The sequence below is a fragment of the Notamacropus eugenii genome, chromosome 2 (genome assembly GCF_028372415.1).
Source record: "Notamacropus eugenii isolate mMacEug1 chromosome 2, mMacEug1.pri_v2, whole genome shotgun sequence".
NCBI lineage: Eukaryota > Metazoa > Chordata > Mammalia > Diprotodontia > Macropodidae > Notamacropus > Notamacropus eugenii.
Window position 1 is genome coordinate 200682831 of NC_092873.1, and position 6334 is coordinate 200689164.

Sequence of the window (6334 nt, forward strand, 5' to 3'; positions counted from 1 at the left end):
GCCTCTTTTTATATCCCTAGTGCTTAGCATGATGACTGATACATAGTAAGCATTTAATAAATGTTTAATGATTGATTAATATCTAGCATTTATATAACACCTACTTTGTGCCAGGCACTGTGCTAAGAACTTTATAAATATTATCTCATTTGATCTTTACAACAGCTCTGCAAGGTAGGTACTGTTATTATGTCCATTTTACAGATGATGAAACTGAGGCAAAAAGAAGTTAAGTGACTGTGATCACACAACTAGTAATATCTGAGGTTGGATTTAAACTCAGGTCTTGCTGACTCCAAGTCTTGCACTCTATCCACTGCATTACCTAGCCTAGAGATGAGATTTGAAAACAAAAGGATCAGAAGGAGTAAATCCCTTTACTTCAGTTTACCATGAGATCCTTTTTGGACAGCAGTAGGTTCTGACAGTGGAGTAAATAGGGAGAGACTCAACGAAAGTGGGTAATGGAATAAATGGGTAAGCACCACTGAAGTTGGGGTATGGTGGGGAGACATAACAGAAAAGGGAATTTTAGGGTCATTGATGACAAACTTCATTAACCTTATAGTTTTTGCCTATCCTGATGAAATGAATAGGCTAACTAACAAGATCAAATTAACAGACTAATTGTAAGAGTTCTATTTATTTCATGCTACATAGGTGCAAGCTGAGGACACAGACTCACAGTATTATCTTCCATATGGGGCATCACAGCAGTTAGGTGGTGCAGTAGATAAGAGTGTCAGGTCTGAAGTCAGGAATTCTCATCTTTATGATTTCAAATTTGGCCTCTGACAAGCACTAGCTGTGTAACCCTGGGCAAGTCACTGAACTTTGCCTTAGTTCCTCAACTATAAAATGAGGTGGAGAAGGAAATGGCAAGCAACTCCAATATCTTTGCCAAGAAAACCCAAAATAGATGACAGAGTCAGGATTGAGATGAAATCATTTAGAATCTCCTTCTAAAATTCCCTTAATCACAGCTAAGACTTGTTGCAAAACAAAGGTTCTCAGTTGATAGGAATTATTGCTACAATGGTTTAACTGGATGGGATTTTACCTTTTTTAGGTTAATCAAGTTCTCTGGAAAGTGGATGATGGATGGGGTTACAAAGATGAAGACAAAAGCTTGACCCTTGGACAAGTTTCTCTGGGATGTGAACGGTAGGTGAGTCTTACTAGGGTAAGGGACAATGAAAGGGAATATTAAAGCTAGCTTGATTAAGTTTTAGCAATGTAGAATTAAAGTCAATTTTTAATTTTACAAACTCGCAAAACCCCTTGAACACTGTATTTATTACTGCCGTTCAGTCATTTCAGTTGTGTCAGACATTTCTTGACCCCATTTGGTTCACTTTTTTTTTTTGAGTGGGGTGGGGGGCAAAGATACTAGAGAGATTTGCCATTTCCTTCTCCAGCTCATTTTATAGAGGAGAAAACTGAAGCAAACAGAGTTAAGTGACTTGCCAGGAGTCACACAGCTGGATTTGAACTCAGGTCTTCCTGACTTCAGATCTAGCACTCTTTATCTTTATCTATGTTGCACTGTATTTTTATCTGTTTTGTTAAATACACTCTGGAGTCTGGGCCTTGAGTTTGACATCTCCATTGGAGAATTCTTTTGAGGGGCAAAGGTTGGACAAGATGGCCCTTGAAGTCTTTTCCAAATCTGAAATTCTTTGAGTCTTCGATTCTGTGATATATCAATGTTGTGGATAAGCTGGGGCAGTATGGGAGTCATAGATAGTTTGGCTTGTCAAGAGTTATCCAGTAAATCTTAAGGGATCCAGTTGGATCACTAAGAGAGTTGACATAACTGGTTTTGCTCTTGCAGCTGGTCTTGTAAATGTGTGTTTTTAAAAATGCAAAATATTATTCATGTGTTCTAATGATAGGAAGAATTGATAGGGATGGAATCTGAACCCCCCAAAAGGAAAAGACCATGTCTTTGGGATCTGAACCTCGAAAAGGAATAGCCCCTGGACCACCACTCCCTTAATTCCATCTAGAACCCTTCTCTGTTCCCATAGTCTTCTGTATAAAAGATCTATCTTGCCTCCATGGAAGTGCTCAGATTTAGTTTGGTTTGCTTGTCAATGTAAGCATCACAAATGCTCAGATTCCTTAAGAGTCTAGTCAATGCTTAGATTCCTTAAGAATTTGGCCAATATGGTGGATTTTTAGAATCACATGCACATTCTATCAGTGTTCTAATAAACCTTGTCTTTGACTGAAAGAAGGCATGGACCGAATTCATTCGGGCAGGACCCAAGTGTTGCTATTTCAGGGTCCCAGCACCCCTAAATCTCAATAGAATGATTAGACTAGAAATCAAGAGTCCTGGGTTCTAGTCTTAGCCTTGCCACTCACTGTGTGATCCTGGATAAATCCCTTCATCTTTTTAAGACTCAGTTTCCTGGTCTATATAACTAAAAATTGAGCCTCTGTTCATTCTAAGAACACTTCATTTCTGTCATCTGGCAGGTTGATGAGTCTCTTCAAGGTTACTACAAAGGCAGCATAAAAACAAAGCTGTTGATTTACAAATTGTAGTTTGTTTCTGTCTTTTGATAAATGTAGTTCAATTGAATTATTCAAGATGACTCTATACAGCTTTGGTTGTGAAGCTGCCTGCTGTAAGAAGCACAAAGCAGTGACACTCTCCTAATGTGGGAGCTTCGGGCTGCTCCCTTATGTTTCATCTTGGCTGAGAAGTGAGATGGCTGCTAGACTGCTTGTATGTGTGAAAATTATTGGATTTTCTGCTTAACCAAGTGAGAATTAAAGAATATTCACTGAATATCTGTCTATGAATCCAAAGCTATTAAAAATATTCTTAAGTATATCAGGCTGTAAAATCATGCATTCATTTGTTTATTGATTTATTCATTTTTAATGAATACCTACAATATATTAATTTATTAATAAATAATTATAATAATGGCTAGCATTCATATAGTTCTTTGAGGCTGTGCATAAATAATATGTTACCTAATGAGAGAAACGATTATTAAATAACAAATTTTGGGGGAGATCCCTGACTACTCCCCAAAATTTATCCCATATAGAGTATCTTACCTAGGTGGAGTTGTTGCCTCACTCAACTAGAAAACTTTACAAAGAATTTAATCGAAGGCAAATTCTGGCCCATTGTGTTCCATTCCACAGGTTTGGGCAGGGGGCTAGATCCTTTGTCTAAATTGCCCAAGGCTGAGGGTGATCTGGAAGTAATGATCAAAGTCACATTGCCCAAACTCCTCATTAGAATAAGTACACCTATCATTATGATATTCATTTTCTCATTTGTTAACCAATCAGAGTTGATTACCACTTTCAAGAAGACCCACTCTTCCGAGGGAATATAAGCATAGAATGGGTTCCTTAAGGGGATCTTTGGCATTCCAGAGTGTCACTGACCCCTTTTATTAATCATATGCTAGCATAATTAATAAAATGATTAACTACCCATAAACTATGTCTCTTGAACTTTTCATACTTTACACTCATTTGATTTTCAAAACAGTCTTTTAAGATAGGTACCATTATTATCTCCATTTTACAGATGAGGAAACTGAGACAGAGACTTTATGACTTTCCCAGGACCACCCAGTTAATAAGAGTCTGAGGCAGGGTTTGCATTCAGGTTTTCTGGATTCTAAGTCCAACATTCTATCCACTGTGCCATTTACCAAGAACAACCACTACTAGGTACCTTTTATATATAAGGCCAAAATATCAGACATCTATGGAATGCCTTACAATTTACAGAGGACTTTTACTTCATGATCTCATTTAATAATCACAACAACTTCTATGGTAAGTGCTCTAGATATTATTATACCTGTATTATGTATGAGGAAACAGGCTGAGATGTTCAGTGACTTACCCATGATTACATGGGCTCACAACCAGTAAGTGTAGGAAGTCAGATTCAAGCCTAGGTCTCTCCTGATTCTAAGCCCAGCAGTCATTTCACTATACCACATGGTACTGTGCTAGACATGTGGAGAGGGGAATGATGCAAAGAGGTATAAGACAGTTTTTGCCTCACATTCTCCATACTTCAAAATCTATGCAAAACATCTTGCATATATTCCATAAGAAAAGAACCCAAAAAACAAATTTGCTTTTTTCCTTCCTCCTTACCTCCCTCCCTCCCTTCCTTCCTTCCTCCCTTTCTTCCTCTTTCCTTCCTCCCTCTCTCCTTCCCTTCCTTCTTTCCTTCCTTCCTTCCTTCCTTCTTTCCTTCCTTCCTTCCTTCCTTCTTTCCTTCCTTCCTTCCTTCCTTCTTTCCTTCCTTCCTTCCTTCCTTCCTTCCTTCCTTCCTTCCTTCCTTCCTTCCTTCCTCCCTCCCTCCCTCCTTCCCTTCCTTCCTTTTTTCCTTCCTTTCTTCTTTCTTTCTTTCTTTTTTCAAGGTTGCTTTTTGAGAGCAAACCAAGGATGCATTTCATGGAGCTTTCAAGTTTGGAGATACACTTCATGTTCTAGAAAGAGGTAGGAAGCATCCTTAAGTGATCACAGGGTCACTCCAAGGTTGCGGAGATTCCAACCTTAAGTACTTTAAAGTCAGTATTTTTGTTTGTTTTCTGCAGTGATGCAAGGGGTTCCATTGTTTATTCCTTAGCAAAATTAATTCTGATAGTATACAAAAAAAAAATCAGAAATCGACTCCCCTCTCCTTAGTGAAGAGAACTTTGGGAGTGGAGTGGTGGGGAGTACTATTTTTAGTTTTATTTTATTTTTTTCAATTAACAAAAATCTGTTTCCTCTCTGTCCTACTCTCCCCTCATTGGAAAACAAAATAATAGTGGGGAATACTTTAGAGGTAAAATATAGGCTTACACAATTTTCCCTAAGCACAGAACAATGGGATCTGTGCCCAGTCATGGTGCCAATGGCTCCTTGGGGTCTCTGAAGCTTTCCTTTCATGTAGATTGACTAACTCTGGGGAAGACCTACAAGCACAACCTCTACTCCAATGGGGATCTGGCCCCCTTGGCTCACATCTCTGAACCTTGCAACATTGCCCAGATCAGAGAAACAAGATATTGCGAGACAGAGCTGTAACTAACAAATCTGGCCCCTACCACAAGTTACACAAAGTATGAACTAGGGATGGGGGACCTTGGGCCTCAGGATACAAGGCCCCACTGGAGGAAAGAACATAGGACATCACCTTGGCAGGGAGGTGGTGTGGATGGTGAAAGAGCTCATAAGCTCCCTCTGGTCTGTTTCCCCCCATTATTATCTGTTGATATTATCATATTTTAGAGAGGGATACTTGTATTTGAGACAGTTGGTGTAAAATATACCCCTAAAAGTCTGTGACATGCTTCTACCAACACCAAATTGCAGGTAAAAGGGTCACTCCCAGTTTCTGCTTGCTAAAAGCCCCTTTCTCCCCTTGCAGCACATTCATCCTTCTTGAGCATGTACATCTTTCCTGTTGGGAGCCCTGAATCTTCCTTTCCTAATGGCATCCAGTCCATTCTCAGATTCCTATTGCATACATTGCTGTAGTCACTGCTGTTCTATAAGGCACCACTAGGATGATGATGGAAAAGGTCAGATCCTCTGGACCTCTACAGCCCTCAAGGTCCTCTTCTAGCCAAGATGAGAAGAGAGAGGCAGGAAGATCCTCTCTAACACAACAATATTGCAAGCCCTGAATTGTAGAGTTTGCCTATTTCTGAGGTGTAAATGCTCATGCAGAAAGTTTAACAATAAGCTCTGAAGCTGTTGGAACAGGTTTCAGCACACCCAAGTACAGTCTTCTTGATGCCTAGTAAACAATCAAAATATGTTCTCACCTAATAAATGTATCAGGGCTATTCTGGGGGGTGGAGTGGGATGATTAAACCTCCTCCATTCAGAGGTACATTGTCAGTTCCATACAAGTAGGGCTGTCCTCACATTGCTAATTCCAAGGGTGTTGACAGACCTATGTAAATCACACTATGGACTCCTTCCCATTTTTATACCTTTTAAAAGGATGGACAGCTTTAAAGAGGAAAAAGAAGTTGCAGATGAGAAAGCTTTCTGGATTTGGATGGGATGACGAAGGGCTAGTGTGTGGTTAGTTGATTAACGGACTCAGATCTTTTTTAATGCCAGGGATCTGAGCAGTCTCCTTCTTCAATCATTGCACCATAGCTCCCCCTGTTGTAGATACATGACATTCCCCAAGGCTCAAGCCGGGACACTTGTCCTCAGTATTCTGTATCCTCAAAGGATGCCTGGGTTTTAAGAGGGAACAGAGACGTACTCTCTGGGGTCAGAACTTCTTTAAGTTCATTGGCCCAGGTAGTACTCCAAGGTCATTACAGAAATAAAA